General features: G+C 38.5%; 1 non-coding gene across 1 annotated transcript; it reads right to left on the bottom strand.

The window, feature by feature from the left end:
• Positions 1-2,384: 2,384 nt before the first annotated feature.
• LOC141723091 (small nucleolar RNA R71) lies at positions 2,385-2,491 on the bottom strand. Its single transcript, XR_012576083.1, has one exon. It is a non-coding gene; the product is annotated as a small nucleolar RNA R71 (small nucleolar RNA).
• Positions 2,492-21,180: the final 18,689 nt, after the last annotated feature.

The following is a 21,180-nucleotide window of genomic DNA, read 5'->3' on the forward strand; positions in this document are numbered from 1 at the left end:
CCGGACATCATCTTTGCAACATGTCTATGTGCAAGATTTCAAGCCAATCCAAAATAATCACATTTGATGGATGTAAAGAGGATTTTCAGATACTTGAAGGGGACTCCAAACTTGGGATTAAGGTATCCTAAGGGAACTGGTTTTGAAGCTGTTGGTTACACAGATGCAGATTTTGCTGGATGCAGGGTTGACAGAAAGAGTACCAGTGGAAGCAGTCAATTTCTTGGACAAAGACTTGTATCCTGGTAAAGCAAGAAAAAACAATCTGTATCGACTTCTACAGCTGAAGCTGAATACATAGTTACAGGAAGTTGTTGTGCTCAAGTGCTTTGGATTAGGAATCAGCTAATGGATTATGGCCTAGTGTTACACAAAATTCCTATCATGTGTGATAATACTAGTGCTATATCTATAGTAGCTAATCCGGTTAATCATTCCAGGACAAAGCACATTGATGTAAGGTACCACTTTATTAGAAAACATACTACTAATGGTACCATTGAGCTCATTTTTGTACCAACAGAAAAACAACTAGCTAACATTTTTACTAAAACTTTGGATGAAGCAACTTTCACTAGACTTGTAAGTGAAATTGGAATGCTTAATTCTTCATCCTAAGGCAAGAACTCAACTTATATTTTGCAGCAGATTAATCTCCAGTAAATCAAAATTAATTTGATTAAATTAGAAATTAACTAAAATATGAATTATAAATATTTAAGAAATCTCTGCATATTTGTTTTTCAAATTCAAAATTAACTTGGAATTTTTCAAATTCTAAGTAAACTGCTCAGTTGTTAATTTACATTCTTAATATGTAAAATTAACACAAGGAAGAATTGCAATAACCAAAAGTATTTAGAAAACTGAGTTCTCGATAAGTATAAATTGACTTCTCGATAAGTCATTTTAGGACTTCTCAAGTGAGTCCTCGATAAGTCAATTTACTGACTTCTCGAGTGACTTCTCGATAGGCTTAAAATGACTTATGAATAAGTCCTTGTAGGGTTCTCTAGTAGTGTTCATTCACAGAGTTCTCTACAAGTACAATTTTTTATTTATCAATAACTCAGAATTGAGATAATTTAAATTTATAAATTGTTTTGGTAAAATACTTTTGGAAAATTTATTCTAATTTTATTTTGAATTTATTCAAATAAAAGTTAGAATCAGTCCAGTCCACTTTTTGGACAAACTAGGTATTCATTTGACATTTCGATAAGTCAAGATTGAGTTCTCTATAAGAGTAATTTATAATTACTTCTCGACATGTACTTCACTTCTCAAAATGACTTCTCGATAGACAAACTCAATACATTCACCCCCCCTGTGTGTGATTCATTATCTAACAATCCTCGTGCAACGAAAGTTGGCATTTATTAGTTTCGTGTTTTCTAATTAGTGTAATCACCATTGCATGCTAAGGTTAAGAACAATAAGGCTATTGAATGAAGTATTTAATGAAGTTAGAATCCCATGTTTGTCATATATATTAATTCAACCAATCTTATTCCCTTTGTTATAATTGTTAGCTTAATTCTTAGTTATAAACAACCTCTATTTGTGATCGTCTTAGCATTGAATAATAACCATACATTGTTGCTTAAGTACATGAATTAATTAGTTAACCAAGCCAATCTCTGTGGGAACGAACTAGAAAAGATTTTATACTACTTGTGAACCCGTATACTTGCGTGTATTATTAGCGCGTGTTTAGCGACTAACAAGTTTTTGGCGCCGCTGTCGGGGACTGCAGTGTTAATTTAAAGTTTATGTGCTTTCCATCAGTGGTCGTTAAAGTTCATTGACTCGAACATTGTTACTTATTTGTTCCTTGTCTTATTTCAGGTACTTTAGCGAGGGTGTATGCATACGCGTTCGCGTACTCATAAGAGAACACTAGATAAAGCCGAGGAAGAACTTGTGGTGGTTCGAAGGGAAGTTTTTAAGGAAAGAAAAGAAGGTAGAAGAAGAAGAAGAGAAAGTCGAGGAACCAACTTTAGTAGAGATGGGTGATCAAGCAGAAAATCCTAAGGCTTTGATGGACTATTCTCAGCCTAAAATTAATGACATTCAGTCAAGCATCATCAGGCCATCCATCAGGGCTAATACTTTTGAGATCAAGTTAAGCACGATTCAGATGATATAAAACTCAGTTCAGTTTGGGGGTTCTCCTACTGAAGACCCAAACTTTCATCGAGATCTGCGATACTTTCAAATTCAATGATGTGACTGAAGATGCTATCAAGGTACGACTCTTTCCATTCTCTCTTAGGGATAAGGCTAAGTGTTGGTTACATTCTCTACCGGCAGGGTTTATCACCACTTGGGAAGATCTGGCTCAAAAGTTTCTCACTAAATTCTTTCATATGGCAAAGACTGCTACAATTAGGAATGCTCTTACTCAGTTTGCTCAGTAAACTGGTGAATCTATGTGTGAGGCTTGGGGTCGATATAAGGAGATGTTAAGGAAGTGCCCACACCATGGCATGCCTGATTGGATTATTATTAACTGTTTCTATAATGGATTGGGTGCTACTTCTAGACCCATGCTTGATGCAGCATCAGGAGGAGCCTTGTGGGCTAAAAGCTACGATGAAGCTTATGAACCTATTTAACTGATGGCTGCTAATGAGTACTAGAATCCTTCCTAGAGACTGACTCAGGAAAAGGTAGCAGGAATTCTGGAGTTGGATGCAGCAACTGTTAGAGATGCCCAACTTAAGGCTTTGATGATGAAGGTGGACACTTTGGCTAATTATGGAGTTAATCAAATTGCTAGTGTCTGTTAGCTTTGTGGTGGTGCCCACGAGACTGATCAGTGCGCAATTTCTAGTGAATCAGCTCGGTTCGTGAGCAACTTTTAGCGTTCGCAGCAACCTGTGCCAGCCACTTATCATCCCAACAACCGCATTCATCCTAATTTCAGTTGGAACAAAACTCAGAATTTGGTTCAACAACCTTATCAGCAGTATCCAGCTAAGCAGTACAACCCCCCTAGTTTTCAGCAACCGCAATATGCACCGAGACAACAACTTCAACTGCAACAAGCTAATGAAAAATCTGAATTAGAGGAGTTGAACCTTATGTGCAAGAGTCAAGCCATTTCTATCAAGACCTTGGAAAATCAAATTGGGAAAATTGCCAATGCCTTGCTTAATCGTCAACCTGGTACACTACCCAGTGACACTGAAGTGCCAGGAAAGAGGGAAGCTAAGGAGCAGGTAAAGGTAATCACTTTAAGGTCTGGAAAGGTTGTGAATTCTGATCAAACTCAAGTGTTGACTGAAGAAGCTGAGGCTGAGAAAGAAGTAGAGCAGCAGGAAGTAGAAGTGGAACCAAAGAAGACTACTGTTGAGCACACTCTTCCTAAGGGTAATACAGGGGAGAAACAAATCTATCCTCCGCCGCCTTTTCCTAAGCGGCTACAGAAGAAAAAGTTGGACAAGCAATTTGAGAAGTTTCTGGAAGTGTTCAAGAAACTTCATATCAACATACCTTTCACTGAGGCTCTTGAGCAGATGCCTAGTTATGCAAAGTTTATGAAAGGTATTCTCTCTCGGAAAGTGAAGCTAGATGATTTAGAGACAGTCGCTCTTACGGAGGAATACAATATTGTGTTGTAACAGAAGTTATCTCTGAAGCTTAAGGATCCAGGAAGCTTCACTATTCCATGTACTATTGGAAAAGTGTCTTTTGATAGATGCTTATATGACTTGGGAGCTAGCATCAATTTGATGCCATTATCAATCTTCAAGCAGTTGGAATTACCTGATCCAAAACCGACTTATATGACTTTACAGTTAGCCGACCGTTCTATTACATATCCGTGAGGTATTGTGGAGGATTTCTTGATCAAGGTTAATAAACTCATCTTCCCCGCTGATTTCGCAATTCTTGTTTTCGAGGAGAATAAGAAGATTCCCATAATCTTGGGAAGACCTTTCTTGGCAACTGGCCGAACCTTGATAGATGTGCAGAAGGGTGAGCTTATGATACGAGTATTGGATCAGGATGTAACTTTCAATATGTTTAATGCTATGAAATTTCCTTCGGAAAATGAGGAGTGCTTAAAGATGGAGTTGGTCGATTTTGTAGTTACTTCAGAACTTGGTCAATTACTAAGGTTCGATGCCTTAGAGAAAGCCTTATTGGGAAATTCAGATAATGAAGATGACGAAGGTGAAGAACAATTGTAGTATTTGAATGCTTCTCCCTCGAAGAGGAAGATAGATATGCCTTTTGAATCTCTTGGAATGAAGGAATTGAACAAAGCTCATAAACGCCTCAAGCCATCTATTGAGGAATCTCCCACTCTTGAGCTTAAGCCTTTACCTGAGCATCTGAGGTATGCATTTTTAGGTGATGCATCTACTTTGCCTGTTATTATTGCATCTGACCTTTCAGGTAGTGATGAGGACAAGCTTCTGAGGATTCTGAGAGAGTTCAAATCGGCAATTGGTTAGACTATAGCAGATATAAAGAGAATCAGCCCTTCTTATTGCATGCATAAAATTCTGCTAGAGGAGGGTCGCAAGCCTACGGTCGAGCAGCAAAGATGCTTTAATCCAATCATGAAGGAAGTAGTGAAGAAGGAAATTCTTAAGTGGCTATATGCAGGAATCATCTATCCTATATCAGACAGTTCTTGGGTAAGCCCGGTTCAATGCGTGCCAAATAAAGGTGGTATTACTGTGGTAGCAAATGAGAAGAATGAGCTTATTCCTACTAGAACAGTCACGAGGTGGAGAGTTTGCATGGACTACAGGAAGCTGAACAAGGCTACAAGGAAAGATCATTTCCCTCTTCCTTTCATAGATCAGAAGCTTAATAGATTGGTTGGGCATAATTACTATTGTCTTCTGGATGGCTGTTTGGGTTACAGTCAGATTTATATCGCTCCAGAAGATCAGGAGAAAACTACCTTCACTTGTCCATTTGGTACTTTCACTTTCAGACGCGTTTCTTTTGGCATGTGTGGTGCACCAGCCACATTTCAGAGATGTATGATGGCCATCTTTTCTGTTATGATTGGCCAGCATTTTGGAGGTATTCATGGACGACTTCTCTGTATTTGGCGATTCTTTTGATGAATGCTTGCAAAATCTTGGACACGTTCTCAAAAGGTGTGTAGAGACCAATCTGGTTCTCAATTGGGAGAAATGTCACTTTATGGTGCGTCAGGGCATTATTCTTGGGCACAAGGTTTCTAGTAAAGGTCTATAGGTGGACAAGGCCAAAGTGGGGGTCATTGAGAATCTTCCTCCACCTATTTCTGTTAAGGGAATTCGCAGTTTTCTTGGTCATGCGGGTTTCTATATGCATTTTATCAAAGACTTCTCAAAAATTTCAAAGCCATTGTGCAGTCTTCTAGAGAAAGATGTTCCTTTCAAGTTTGATGATGAGTGCCTTGCAACTTTTGAGATTTTGAAAAAAAGTTTAATCACGTCACCGGTCATAACAGCACCTGATTGGAATGAACCTTTTAAGATGATGTGCGATGCGAGTGACTATGCAGTTGGAGCAGTTCTTGGACAGAGGAAGAACAACATATTTCATGTGGTTTACTGTGCTAGTAAGACCCTAAATGGTGCTCAACTTAATTATACTACTACGGAGAAAGAACTTTTGGCTATTGTTTATGGTTTTGAGAAATTTCGATCTTATCTACTTGGGACTAAGGTGACAGTTTTCACTGATCACGCTGCAATTCGATATCTCGTCTCAAAGACGGACTCGAAGCCTAGATTGATTAGATGGGTTCTTTTGCTTCAAGAATTTGAAATAGAGATCAAGGACAGAAAGGGGACTGAAAATCAAGTCGCTGATCATCTCTCGCGTTTAGAAAATCCTAATGCTACTTCATTGGATAAGACGTTGATAAATGAGTCTTTTCCCGATGAGCAGCTGTTTAGAGTGCAAGAAAAAGAATCGTGGTTTGCAGATATTATGAACTACCTGGTGAGTAATATCATGCCTCCCGATTTATCTTCTGCTCAACGGAAGAAGTTTCTACATGAAGTGAAGTGGTATATGTGGGATGAGCCGTTTCTTTTTCGTCAAGGAGCTGACCAAATCATCAGGAGATGTAATCCTTACAGAGAAACGGGGGGGGGGGGGGATCTTGAGAGATTGCCACTCAACGGCTTATTGAGGACATTATGGTGGAGAAAAGACAGCATCTCGTGTTCTCCAAGCAGGTTTCTTTGGGCCGACATTGTTTAAAGATGCTCACCAGTTCGTTTTGAAATGTGATCGATGTCAACGTGTGGGTAATATGTCTAAGTAGGATGAGATGCCTCTTAATGTGCTTCTAGAGGTTGAGGTCTTTGATGTTTGGGGAATTGACTTCATGGAGCCATTTATCTCATCTTGTAACAATCCGTATATCTTGTTGGCGGTTGATTACGTGTCAAAATGGGTTGAAGTTAAGGCGTTGCCAACGAACGATGCGAAAGTGGTGCTTAATTTTCTTCACAAGTTGATATTCACAAGGTTTGGAACTCCAAGAGTCATAATCAGTTATGAGGGGTCGTATTTTTATAATCGCAAGTTCACTGCTATGATGAATAGGTATAATGTGAATCATCGCATTGCTACGGCTTATCATCCTCAGACAAATGGTCAAGCTGAGGTGTCTAACAGAGAGATCAAGCGCATTTTAGAGAAAGTGGTATGTCCATCAAGGAAAGATTGGTCTTTGAAGCTTGATGAGGCTGTTTGGGCGTATAGAACAACATATAAGACTTCATTGGGAATGTCGCCATTTCAGTTGGTCTTGTGGAGCTCGAGCATAAGGTATATTGGGCTTTGAAGAAGTTAAATCTTGATTTGGATGTGGCTGGAAAGAAGAGGATGCTTCAATTGAATGAACTCGACGAATTTCGACTTCATGCTTATGAAAACAACAAAATATACAAGGAGAAAGTCAAGAGGTGGCACGACCGGGGTCTAGTGCTCAAATTATTTATTCCCGGGCAACAAGTTCTTCTGTTCAACTCTCGTCTCCGTCTTTTTCCTGGAAAGTTGAAGTCGAGGTGGTCAGGGCTTTTTATAATCAAAACTGTGTTTCCACAAGGAGCGGTGGAAATTTTTGAGAATGATCCGGGCCAAGTATTCAAGGTAAATGGTCAGATGTTGAAGCATTACTATGGTGACACGGAAAACCGCGAGGTGGTTAGTGCTGTTCTATTGTCCATTTGAACTCAAGGTTCTACGTCGAGCTAGCGACGTAAAAGAAGTGCTTCTTTGGAGGCAACCCAAGTATGTTGTACATTAGTAGGTAGAGGAGGCAAGAAGAAAGGAGAAAAACACAAAAAATATCAGAAAAAGAAAAAATTCAGGGCCAACTACAGAAGCTGGGCGAGCCCACGCTGGCCAAGCGCGCGACTGCGCCAGTTTTCCAGAGAGAAAGCGTGCCCGCGCTGTCCTAGCGCACGCCCGCGCCGGGTCCCTGTTCGAAAAAAACAGCAGTTTACAAGGTAATTTCGGGATTTTTACTTAAAAATCAATTCCTACCCGATTTTTACTCTTTCACATCCCCATAATTCCCTCTCCAAATCAACCCCATTATTCCCGCAATTCCCACAATCAATTCCCACTTCTAATCCTTATCGAATTCTCACCTCTCCACCTATAAACAGACACGTATACACAAACTTCTCCACCACATCACAAATTCTCAAACACAAATTGCTCTCAAACACTTAACTTTTATTCTCTCTCATTCAATCCCAATGGCACCGAAGAGGTAAAGAATGCAAGTAGACAGCAGCACCACCGATTTATCAAGTGTGGGTTGTGTAAGGCCAAGGTTTTCTACTCATGAGGCTGAAGAGGAGTACATGAGGCTTCTCTTGAAGCCTATTGCTATGGAGTGAGGTTTTCTGTCATCAGGGAAGGATGGTAAGCTGTTAGAGATGATTCTTGAGATGGGCTGGGTTCCTTTTTATGAGGCTCCCGCTGTTGTGCCTATGAGAGTTGTTCGGGAGTTCTATGCTAATGCCAAGGCGGAGAAGGATGGCTTCATGATGGTTCAAGGGAGGACTATGGAGTATACTGCAGAGGCTATCAGGACTGTGATTGAGCAACCCGCGAGGAAGGTGGGTCAGGATACTTGGAACGATAAGACGTCCGAGGACTTCAACTTGGATCTGATCATTGTGACTTTGTGTGTGCCTGAGACTCACTGGAAGTTCAAGGGGGGCACTACTGATTACTTCATGTTCCCTGCATCGTGCATGAACAGGTTTGCACGGGCTTGGAACTCATTTATTTGTGTTAACATCATGCCATCTTCACATGGGCATGAGATTACTGTGGAGCGTGTTCGTCTACTGTGGGGTATTCTTCAGGGTGATTACATTGATTTGGGGATGGTGATCTATCAGGGGATTTTGAGATTCTTGAGAGGAGGTACTGCATGTGTTATTTCGTATGCGTCCGTTGTGACAAAGTTGTGCGTGGTAGTTGGTGTCCATTGGCCCGCACATGAGCAGCTTCAGCTTTCCAGTGCTCCTATTGACAGTTCTACGCTGCACAACATGGTTGAGTGGGGAGGAGGTAAGCCCAATCCTAAGGGGCTTGGTTACACATTTGATCATCTACCAGGAGGTGTTCCCCGCGATCAGATGTATGCTGGTGGTATGCAGCAAGCAAGTAGAGCAGCTTGAAGAGCTCAGTTAGGAGAGGAGGCTGGTTCGTCGCAGCAGCAGCAGCAGCAGCAGGAGGCAGCAAGAGCAGATATTGGAGCTGGTTTGAGTTCGACGCAGTATAGGCATCTAGCTAGGAAGATGGATGCGATGCACGACATCTATAGTAGGTTCGCACGTGATCTCACCCAGGCACTTGGGACTGCATTTAGAGCCACCAGTGTTGACATCCAATGGCCAGTATTTGGTGAGGACTCCGTGTATCCGCCTCCTGATACACCTGACACTCCACCCGTTGAGGGTGATGATTCTGATTCACAGTAGGTATGCTTGAATTCCTTACTATTACCTTCACTGAGGACAATGAATATTTTAAGTTTGGGGGTAGTACTTGAAGGAATATGTTTTTGTGTGAGTCACATATAGTTGCATGTTCATGATAGTTTAGTTCATATAGTTTGCATATTTTTCCATGTAGTGTTTTGATAGTTTTCATGTATTTGCATTATAACATGATCCCTTAGATGATTTTTCCGATTAATGGGTGATATTAATGCTAGTGTAGTGATGTCTTATTTAGTGATGTTGAGTCTTATCGAATTAATTTGCATGCTAGAGACACTTGTATTTCACTAAGTCTTATAGGTTGCTAGAGTGCTAGATCATGATCATGGGTTGTTTGTTTGCCGAGGTTTAATCGCTTGTTTATATTTAGAATTTAGGATATTCTCTTAATAATAAAAGACATGGATATTTAAAATTGGAGAAAATTGGATTTCATTGCTAGTTATGTGGCTAGGTGTCAAATGGCTAGTAGCCGACTCATATTTTTATGAGTAGTCTAGGGTTGAATGAGATGGAGTGAAACGCACTCATTCAAAAATTGTTGAAAAACAGAAAAATAAAAAAAGAGAAAAATTAGAAAAAGATTGAAAAGAAAAAAAGAGAAGAATAAGTTTTATGTATAATTGATCACGAGTGGGCTCTTTAGTACTCGAGTTATTAAGTTCTTAGGGGACTTTGTGCCTAGTGACCTAAGACTTTTATAGTCTGGGATTCGCTAACCTAACACTCGCTACATGGGTACTATTGTATAAGTCGTTTGTGGACCTCACTCATTGCACGATCAAATAAGCATATATGTGTTGTTTTATTCTGAATAAAAGCATGAATCCGTATAAAACTCCAATATAGAATTGAAGTGTTGTAAGTTATTTTGAGTCTAGCTTTTATTCTATTTATAAACTTGCGATTGTTTTGATAAGTAGTGAGCCATGATTGTCGATCTAGTTGTGATAGTACATCTGTAAACATTTGAACAGACGAATGTCTCTGGTTTGTAGGTTGATTTGTGAGATTTGATTGATCTTTATGCGAATAATTCCATTTGCTGAGGTGTTGCTTGTTGATTGGTTTAGTTATTCTTTGGGGATTGTTGCATTCATTTAGTTGCATTCATGCATTTTTATTTCTTGTTCTTTGAGTCTGTTTATGCTTGAGGACAAGCATCGATTCAAGTTTGGGGGTATGTTGAGTGGCATTTATGACACTTTATAATGCTCTAATAAGCTTTGAATTGATGTGTTTGTACTCAAGTTGTTAAGTGTTTTAACGTGTTTTCGAGTGTTTTTGCATGTCAGGCATTATCTTGGTAATCAGGTGAATTAGCATTATTTTGGTGCTAATTTGTTGTCAAGGTGGTGTTGGAATAAAAGCTCGTTGAAAGTCGGCTCAAATATGCAAGAAAAATGAAGAAGTCAAGTTCTGGCAGAAGCCCAGCGCGCCCGAACTGATCAAGCACGCGCCCGCGCCCAAAGTACAGAAAGCCAGCGCGCCCGCGCTGATCAAGCGCGCGACCGCGCCGTGTCGGGATGGCAGAATCCTGTTTCTACTTGGTTCCTGAGAGAAAGAATTCTACACTGTATGGGGCTGCTATATAAACAACTCTAGGTCATTTTTAATAATATATCAAGCCAGAGACATATCAAGGAGAGCCGTAAGAAGACCGTATTAGCACAATTCAATGAAGACGGAGAAGATCTTGTTTTACTTGTGAATCTTTGTTTTAAGTTGTAACTTGGATGCTAGTTTTCTTACTTATGAACCTTAATCTTGTTTCGTACTTGGTTTTATTTATTTGTTATAAAGACTACATTTTTTATACCATGCTTTCATCGAAACCCACGTTGATGATGAGTCCGATTATGGGCTAATCGTTATCGTGGGGTTCTAACGGTTTTATTTATGGAAATCTATAGTTAAAATTGTTTCGATGCCTTAGTGTGTGGTGATTGTATGATAACCTAGTATTAGTTGTGCGTATTCGTCTTATGAGCATCGCGAACTTATATGATAGTGTGTTAATTCTTAATGAAGCGAAAGTGAATTTAAGGATTTAGAACATGCCATGCCAGCATAGGTTCATGTATTTGTTATGCATGATTCGTAGGTAATTTTAACCATCTTACTTGCCCTGTGTAATCAAGATAGATATGTTATGCTTAAACCGTTATGTTGTCAAATTCTATAGACATATAGGGTCTCAATATAATTGGTGTTTATTCAGCTTCTATCTCTTTTGTGGATGTCTGGTAGTATGGTACTCATGCAACAGAAGTTGGCGTTTATCAGTTTCGTGTTATCTGATTAGTGTTATCACTATTGCATGCTAAGGTTAAGAACAATAAGGCTATTGAATGAAGTATTTAATAAAGTTAGAATCCCATGTTTGTCATATATATTAATTCAACCAATATTCTTCCCTTAGGTATAATTGTTAGCTTAATTCTTAGTTATAAACAACCTCTATTTGTGATCGTCTTAGCATTGAATAATAACCATACATTATTGCTTAAGTGCATGAATTAATTAGTTAACCAAGCCAGTCTCTGTGGGAACGAACTAGAAAAGATTCTACTACTTGCGAACTCTTATATTTGCGTGTATTATTAGTGCGTGTTTAGCGAATAACATCAGTCAATTCACGGATAGAGGATTCAAGGTTTCATTTAACAAAGGAGATTGCTCAATTATCAGCAAAAAGACTGGTGAGGTTGCTTTGAAAGGAGCAGTAAAGGGAAGCTTGTTTGTTGCAGATTTATAATCAGTAAATAAGGATGGAATATATTTCTTCTACACCAAGGCAACTATTGATTAAAGCAAGTTGTGGCATAAGAAGCTCTCTCACCTGAATTACAAAGCAATCAATACCTTGGTGAAAAAGAAGTTAGTGAGAGACATGTAAAATCTGGAGTTTGCTCAAGATGAAGTTTGTGAGGCTTGTCAAAAAGGAAAAATGAAAAGGTCTAGTCACAAAAGCAAAGTTGTGAATTCCATAAGTGCACCTTTGCAACTTATTCACATGGATCTTTTTGGACCAGTAAATGTCTTATCAATTTCAAGGAAGAAATATGCACTTGTGATGGTGGATGGCTACTCAAGGTACACATGGGTAGAGTTTATGCATTCAAAGGATGAAAATCCACACATCATTATTGAACACATAAAGAAAGTTGAGAAGCAGGCTGAAGATCAGATTTGTGTGAAAAGATTAAGGAGTGACAATGACACAAAATTCAGAAATGTAGTCTTAACTGAGTTCTGCAAAGATAAAGGTATTGTTCAAGAGTTCTCAGCAGCAAAGACACCTCAGTAAAATAGGGTAGTTAAAATAAATAATAGAACTCTAGTTGAAGCTGCTAGAACAATACTTCAAGATACCAATTTGCCAACATATTTTTGGGAAGAAGTTGTCAACATTGTATGCTACACTATAAATAGATATCTCATCGATTAAAAATCTTGGCAAATCACCCTATTCAATCTTATCAAAAAGGAATCCCACTATGACGCATCTACATATGTTTGGAAGCAAGTGTTATGTTCTAAAAGACAACTCTGAATATGTGGAAAAATTTGACTCTAAAGTTTTTGAAGCAATTTTCTGGGATATTCATTGGAAAGAACTGCCTATAGAGTTTATATGCTTGAACAAAAGGAAATTATGGAAAGCACATATGTGACCTTTGATGATGACAAGTGTCCAGGCTTGTAATGCCTTGATGAAAATGAAGCTGAAGCCCTTAATTTTGAAAATCTCAATATTGATAGTGATTCTGAAGAAGAAGCTGAAATCAACACAAGCAACAGAATGAATGAAGAGTCAACTGAGCAAATGAATCATGATAATGAAAAGTCATCTCATACACCTGAATTTGATAGCACAAACTCAGGGGGAGAAAGAGGAGAAAGTTCTGCAAATCATGATGATTGTGAAGAAAATGCAGAAAATTCAAGTCAACAAAATCATACCAGAAAACGGGACATGAGTCACACAAGAGATGCAATTATTGGTGACCTAAATGCTGGTGTGAGGACTAGAAGTGCAACTACAAATGACTGCTACATGTATGCTTTCTTTCATAAATTGAGCCTAAAAAAACTAAGGAAGCTCTACTTGATCCTGACTGGATATCTGTTATGCAAGAAGAGCTAAATCAATTTGAAAGAAAGAAGGATTGGAAGTTGGTTTATGCACCAAAGAACATAAGCATAATTGGAACAAAGTGGGTGTACAGGAACAAAATGGATGAAAATGGAAGTGTAAGAAGAAACAAAGCAAGGTTGGTTGCAAAAGGCTACTCACAGGAAGAATGAATTAATTATGTTGAAACTTTTACTCCAGTTACAAGACTTGAAGCAATAAGGATCTTTCTTGTATTTACTGTACACTCAAATTTTAAAGTGTATCAAATGGATGTAAAGAGTGCATTCCTAAATGGTGAGTTGGAAGAAGAGGTTTATGTGCAACAGCCAATTGGCTTTGAAGATCCAGAATTTCCATATTTTTTCTACCAACTACTCAAGGCTCTCTATGGATTAAAGCAGGCACCTAGAGCTTGGTATGACATATTGTCAGAAATTTTTGCTTAAACATGGGTTCACTAGAGGAACAATTGACAAGACTCTATTCTACAAGCAGCATGGTGGTGATATAATCCTAGCTCACATCTATGGGGATGATATTACTTTTGGTTCTACTAATGAAAAATTATGTCAAAAATTCTCAAGAATCACGTGACCGAACATTATATTTGCAACATGTCTGTGTGCAAGATTTCAGGCCAATCCAAAGTAATCACATTTGATGGATGTGAAAAGAATTTTCAAATACTTGAAGGGAACACCAAACCTGGGATTGTGGTATCCTAAGGGAACTAGATTTGAAGCTATTGGATAAATATATGCAGATTTTGCTGGATGTAGGGTTGACAGAAAGGGCACTAGTGGAAGCTGTCAATTTCTTGGACAAAGACTTGTATCCTGGTACAGTAAAAAATAGCAATTTGTGTCAACTTCCACAGCTGAGGCTGAATACATAGTTGCTGGAAGTTGATGTGATCAAGTGCTTTGGATTAGAAATCAGCTAACGGACTATGACCTAGTGTTACACAAATTTCCAATTATGTGTGACAATACTAGTGTTATTTCTATTGTTGCTAATCCGGTGTATCATTCTAAAACAAAGCACATTGATGTAAGGTGCCATTTTATTAGAGAACATGCTACAAATGGTACTATTGACCTTATTTTTGTTCCAACAGAAAATAATTAGCTGATATTTTCACTAAACCTTTGGATGAAGCGACTTTCACTAGACGTGTTGGTGAAATTGGAATGTTAAATTCTTCATTGTAAAGGCAAGAACTCAGCTAATATGTTACAGCAGAATAATTTCGAGTGAATCAAAACTAATTTGATTTAATTAGAAATTAACTAGAATATGACTTATAAATATTTCAGAATTCTCTGTATATTTATTTTTCAAAATTCAAAATTTAGCTTGGAATTTTTCAAATTTTAAGAAAACTTTCTAAATGTTAATTTACATTCTCAATATATGAACTTAACATAAGACAGAACCAAAAAGAACAAAATTATATAGAAAAATGACTTCTCGATAAGTCTAACTGACTTCTCGACAAGTCTTTTTCTAGACTTCTCGATGGACTTCTCGACAATTCTCATTATGACTTCTCGATAAGTCTTGTAGAGATCTCGACATATGTCAATTCATAGAGTTCTCTACAAGTATATATTTTAGACTTCTCGATAACTTAGAACTGGAATAATTTAATTTAATAAATTATATGAGTAAAATACTTTTGATATTAAATCATTCTAATTTTATTTTAATTTATTTAAATAAAAATTGGAAATATTCAGTCCATTCAGGATAAACTGGGTAGTTATTTGACATCTCAATAAGTCACTATCTAGTTCTCGATATGAGTCAGAAAAGTAACATATCAATATGTATCTATTCTCTCACGTGACTTCTCAATAAGCAAATCCAAAATGTTCATTTCTACTTCTCGACAAGTTACTTACCTTTTTCTATAAATACCCAGACATCTCGACATAACCCCTATTTACGCTTTTCAGATCTCAAGTGACCTAGCTTTTGCAAATCTTAACTGTTCTCTCTCTTTTAAAACTCTTTCTCTTTCAAATCTCTTACCCACTCAAATTCAAACACTTTAAATGGCATCAAACACTGTTAGAGCCGTTATCCTTAAGGATGGAACCAACTACCTAGCTTTCACAGATGTTAACCAAGCTCCTGACAATTTCAAGAGCTTTGTCAAGTTCTTATCTGAGACATGCTTTGCAGGTGCTCTAACTGCAAATCCTATTCTATACATGGATATTTTCAATAATTTATGGAACTCGGCTGTGGTTAGGACAGTGGTGCATGAGAATCAAGTTATATCCATGATGGTTAACTACTCAATCTAAGGCCAACAGGTAGAATTTACTGAGAATGATATCAACTTAGCTTTGGGAATTCTTATATATAAGATGGTGAAGGTACCTACACAACAGAAGCTATCTGAGTTTATGGACTTCATTAACTACAGTGAAAGGATTAACCTTGTTAGCTTAAACAAGAAACATCTAAGGATGGATTGGTCATTCATGTTTGATTCAATTGTGAGAGCCTTCACCTACAGAACGACAGGGTATGACAATATCTTAAGTATGGTTCAAAAGTTGGTGTTCTCCATGGCTCACAACAGACACATAAATGTAGGGCTCTTAATTTTGGAGGAACTCAGCACAAGGCTCATAATGCATTTGGCCACAAGAGGTAAAGAATTTTCTATCCTAGGTTTATAATGTCTACTTTAAATTATAAAGTTCGAGAATTCATTTACCTAATGGTATTAATAGAACAAAGATAGGCAATTGTAAATAGGTGTCCAAAATACTATTTGGCTCACTTATTACAAAGAATAAGGTACCTGTAAGTCTGAGAATCACTAACTTCATGTTAGAAAGATTCAGGACTTACCCTTACCCTATGCCTGACATGAGGTATAATGTAACTTCTAGTGCAGTTATGGCTCCTGCGCCTGATAAGTGGATTTTATATCAACTTGGAACGCTTCATTACAAGCTTAAGTTGGTGTTTTGGACTCAAGTTGTTGGTAATTTTGATGTGTTTTTGTGTTTGTGCATTACATGCATTAGTTGGATGATTAATTGAGCTTTTCAAGGTAATATGTTTCAAGGAGGTCATAATCGGATGCCACAACCATTCTCATGTTAAAGAGCATCTCGAGAGCTTCACGTGGACTATTGGATCGTCAAATTCTGACAGACGGAACTCAACTTACATCAAAAACAAGAAATTGGAGCAAAAATCCAAAAGCACAGCGCACCCGCACTGGGAAGCAGGGCGGCCGCGCTGAAAGAACAGTAGCACAGCACACCCGCACTGGAATGCGGGGTGGCCACGCCAGAAGGACAGAAATAGTGCGCGCCCGCTCACAAGGTAGGGCGGCCGCGTGGGTCGTGATCAGCAGAATCCTGTTTTGACTTATTTTTTAGAGATTTAAAGCCTTCTGATCCTGAAGCCTATATATACCTATAATAAGATGTTTTTAACGACAAGGAGGGAAGGGAGAGCAATACTAAGACCTAGAAGAGCACAAGAAGGCTACTGAGAAGAAGGCTTTTATTTTCTTCAATATAGTTGATATTTTGGATGCTTGTTTTCGATTTGTCTTTGAACCCTGGTACTCTTATATTGTTTTATATCATGTTTTCATTGGAACCCATGGTGACGATAAGTTCGGTTATGAACTAATCATTATCGTGGGGTTCTAACGGATTTACTTTTGAATTTTTATAGTTAATTTGTTTCAATATATTGGTGTGTGGTGATTGATTGATATCCTAGTATTGGTTATGCTTATCCGTCTTATGTACGTAGATAACATATAAGATAGCGTGTTAATCTCTCTTGAAGCGACAGTGAATATAGAGGTTTAGAACTTGCCATGCTAGCATGGGTTCATGTATTTATTATGCATGATTCATAGATAATTTTAACCATCTTACTTGCCCTATGTAATCACAATAGGTAACTTGTTCATTAAACCTTTATGTTGTCAAATTTTATAGACATATAGGGTCTCGACATAATTGGTGTCTATTCAGCTTCTATCTCTTTTATGGATGTCTGGTAGTAGGGCATTCGTACAACGAAAGTTGGCGTTTACTAGTTTCATGTTATCTGATTAGTGTCATCACTATTGCATGATAAGGTTAAGAACAATGACTTTGAATGAAGTAGTAATGAAGTTAGAATCCCATGTTTGTCTCGTATAGTTAATTCAATCACTTTTATTCTTAGTTAATTATATAATAGTTTAATCTTAGTTATAAACATCTCAACTTGTTATTGTCTTAGCATTGAACGATAGCTATACCATTGTTGCATTGGTGCATAATCTTAAGTTAACCAAAAAGAGTCTCTGTGGGAATGTATATGATTTATATCTTATACTACTTCTGAACACGTATACTTGCGTGTAATTTTAGCGCGTGTTTTTGCCCTAACAAGTTTTTGGCGCCGCTGCCGGGGACTCGGTGTTAATGTTTAGTTTATGTGCTTGACATCAGTGGTCGTTAAAGTTCACTGACTCGGACTCTCTTACTTGCAAGGTTTACGTTAGTCGTGTGTTTCAGGTACTCTAGTTATCATTACAATAGGAGAACCAGTAGCAAATCCGAAAGCATTGATGGATTTTTCTCAACCCAAGATCAATGACATTCAATCTAGCATTGTCAGGCCAGCGATCGCAGCTAATACCTTTGAAATCAATCCTGGCACGATTCAGATGGTACAGAATTCAATCCAGTTTGGGGGTTCTCCAACGGAAGATCCCGACATGCACATTAGAGATTTCATCGAGATCTTTGATACTTTCAAATTCAACAATGTTTCTAAATATGCTATAAAGCTGAGGCTTTCCCCATTCTCTCTGAGGGATAAAGCTAAGTGTTGGTTGCATTCTCTACCACCAGGCTCTATTACTACTTGGGAGGATCTCGCTCAGATTTTTCTTACTAAATTCTTCCCTATGATGAAGACAGCTGCAATGAGAAATGCTCTTACTCAATTTGTGCTGCAATCGGGAGAATATCTATGTGAATCTTGGGAGCGCTACAAGGAGATGCTTAGGAAGTGTCCTCGTCACGGAATGCCTGATTAGATGATCATCAATTGCTTCTATAATGGTTTGGGAGCACATTCAAGACCCATACTCGATGCAGCATCAGGTGGAGCATTATGGGCAAAGAGCTATGAGGAAGCTTATGATCTAATTGAACTGATGGCTGCTAATGAATATCAGTATCCAACTCAGAGATTGCCATAGGGCAAGGTAGCAGGAGTTCTTGAGGTGGATACAGCTACGGCTATCACTGCTCAACTAAAGGCATTGTCTATGAAGATCGATTCGCTGGCTAACTATTGTGTTAATTAAATAACCGGTGTTTGTGAGATGTGTGCAGGTTCGCATGCGACGGAGCAATGCGCTATATCTAGTGAATCAGCTCAGTTTGTGGGCAACTTTCAGAGATCGCAGCAACCAGTTCCAGATACGTATCATCCTGATAACTGGAATTATCCTAACTTCGGCTGGAGCAACAATCAGAATGCGATGCAACAGCCGTTCCAGCAGTTTGGAAACAAACAATTCAATCCTCCTGGTTTTCAACATCAATTTGCACCAAGACGACGACTCCAACTTCAACAACAAACTCATGGTGCAGGTCTATCTTCGAATGAAAAATCTGAATTGGAGGAGTTACGGCTTATGTGCAAAACTAGGCTCTTATGTGCCAAAGTCAAGCTGTTTCTATCAAGACTCTGGAGAACCAAATAGGGCAAATTGCTAACGTCTTATTGAATCGATCACCAGGAACACTTTCGAGAGACACAGAAGCCAACCCAGGCAAGAAGGAAGTTGAAGAACAGGTGAACACCATAACTTTGAGGTCTGGAAAGGTTGCAAGCCCCCAAATTCAGCAAGACGAAGAGCCTGAAAAATCTCAAGTTTCGAAAAATGAAGTTGTGGCTGAAGAAGAAATGCTAAAGAATGCCGAGGTTGAACCAAGAAAGAAAATTGTGGAACACACTACTCCTGAGGGTAATACAGGGGAGAAATAGGTCTATCCTCCACCTCCTTTGCCTAAGAGGCTGCAAATGCAGAAGTTGGATAAGCAATTTGCTAAGTTTCTGGAGGTGTTCAAGAAACTTCATATCAACATACCTTTCGCTGAAGCTCTTGAATAGATGCATAGCTATGCGAAGTTTATGAAAGGTATTCTCTCTCGAAAAATATGAAGCTGATGACTTAGAGAATGTTGCTCTTACGGAGGAATGTAGTGTTGTGCTGCGACAGAAGTTGCCTCCGAAGCTTAAAGATCCTGGAAGCTTCACTATTCCTTGCATCATCGGAAACTTGTCGTTCGACAAGTGTATATGTGATTTGGGAGCTAGCATCAATCTGATGCCCTTGTCAGTTTTCAAGAAACTTGGACTACCTGATCCAAAACCTGTGAACATGTCTTTGCAGTTGGCTGATCGTTCCATCACTTATCCGCGAGGAGTAGTGGATGATATCTTGGTTAAGGTGGATAAGCTCATCTTCCCTGCTAATTTTGTCATTCTAGACTTTGAGAAGGATAAGAAAATTCTCATTATCTTGGGAAGACCATTATTGGCTACAAGCCGAACTATGATTGATGTACAAAAAGGAGAACTTACGATGAAGGTTTAAGATCAGAAGGTCACTTTTAGTGTGTTCAAGGCAATAAAGTTACCAACAGCTAAAGAGGAATGCTTTAAAGTAAAGGTGGTCGATTCTGTCGTGAATTCAGAGCTTGAGCAATTACCAAAGTCAGATACCTTAGAGAGATACTTGATGGGGGAATATGATAGTGGACATGAAGAAGGGGCAGAGCGACTGCAGGTTTTGAATGAACCTCCATGGAAAAGGAAGTTAAATATGCCATTCGATTCTCTTGGGTTAGCAGAGCTGAAAATTTCTCAGGAGCGTCTCGAACCATCGATTGAAGAAGCTCCCATACTTGAGCTCAACCCACTGCCCGATCACTTGAGTTATGCATTTTTAGGTGCACCCCCGGACAAGGGGTTGGAATATATCTATGATAAGCTAAAGGGTGACCGGCCAGTTCCTCCCGTGCTTGCAGATGGTCTCTCTCATGCACCACAGACAGTTGATAAGCTTGGTTTTGGTGATGCGCAGTATAGAAGGTTGATTCGGTGTATTGAGGCCATGTATGACATCCACCAACATTTTGCTGAAGATTTGACATACGCTTGTGGTACTGTTTTCCGAGACATTGGTGTTGAGGTTGATTGGCCACCTGATCCTCCACCCGAAGAGGGTGATCCTCCCGCTAACTAGGTATGCCTGAAATCCTTATTATTACCTTTAACGGGGATATTAAAAATTTTAAGTTTGGGGGTGGTAATGTAAGGATTAGTTTGTGTGTGTCCATATAGATTCATGTTACATGTTTAGTGTAATTCATTCATATTTTTTCATGATTGTTCATTTAGGTCATATTTGTTTGCATTTTTACTCATGTTTTTATGTGAGTTCATGTAGTTGCATGTGCATGCATATAATATGATCCCTTAGGTTGAGTTATTTCTGATTGATTGGTTGATGTTAATTTGCGTGTAGTGATGACGAATAGAGGGTTGTTTAAGTCTTAATGAATTGATTTGCATGCACAGGAAAAAAAAATTACAAGTCTTATAGGTTGCTTTTGAACTAGATCATGATCATACTTGTTTTTTGTTGAGATTTAATCACTTGGTTATATTTAGAATTTATGATATTCCTGTTTTGACGTAGGAACACTGAATTTTAAACTAGAGAAAAAGCTTGGATTTCATTGCTAGTTGTTGTAAGGCTAGGCGTCAAATGGCTAGTAGCCGGCTCATATTTTTATGAGTGGTCTAGGGTTGAATGAGATGGAGCGAAACGCACTCATTCAGAAATTGTTGAGAAAAAAAAAGAAAAAAAGTATGTGTTAGTATTTGTATAATTGATCACAAGTGAGCTCTTTAATTCTCGAGTTATTAAGTTCTAGGGGACTTTGTGCCTAGTGACCTAAGGCTTTGATAGTATGGGATCCGCTA

Source organism: Apium graveolens, chromosome 4, assembly GCF_009905375.1.
Source record: "Apium graveolens cultivar Ventura chromosome 4, ASM990537v1, whole genome shotgun sequence".
NCBI classification, from domain to species: domain Eukaryota; kingdom Viridiplantae; phylum Streptophyta; class Magnoliopsida; order Apiales; family Apiaceae; genus Apium; species Apium graveolens.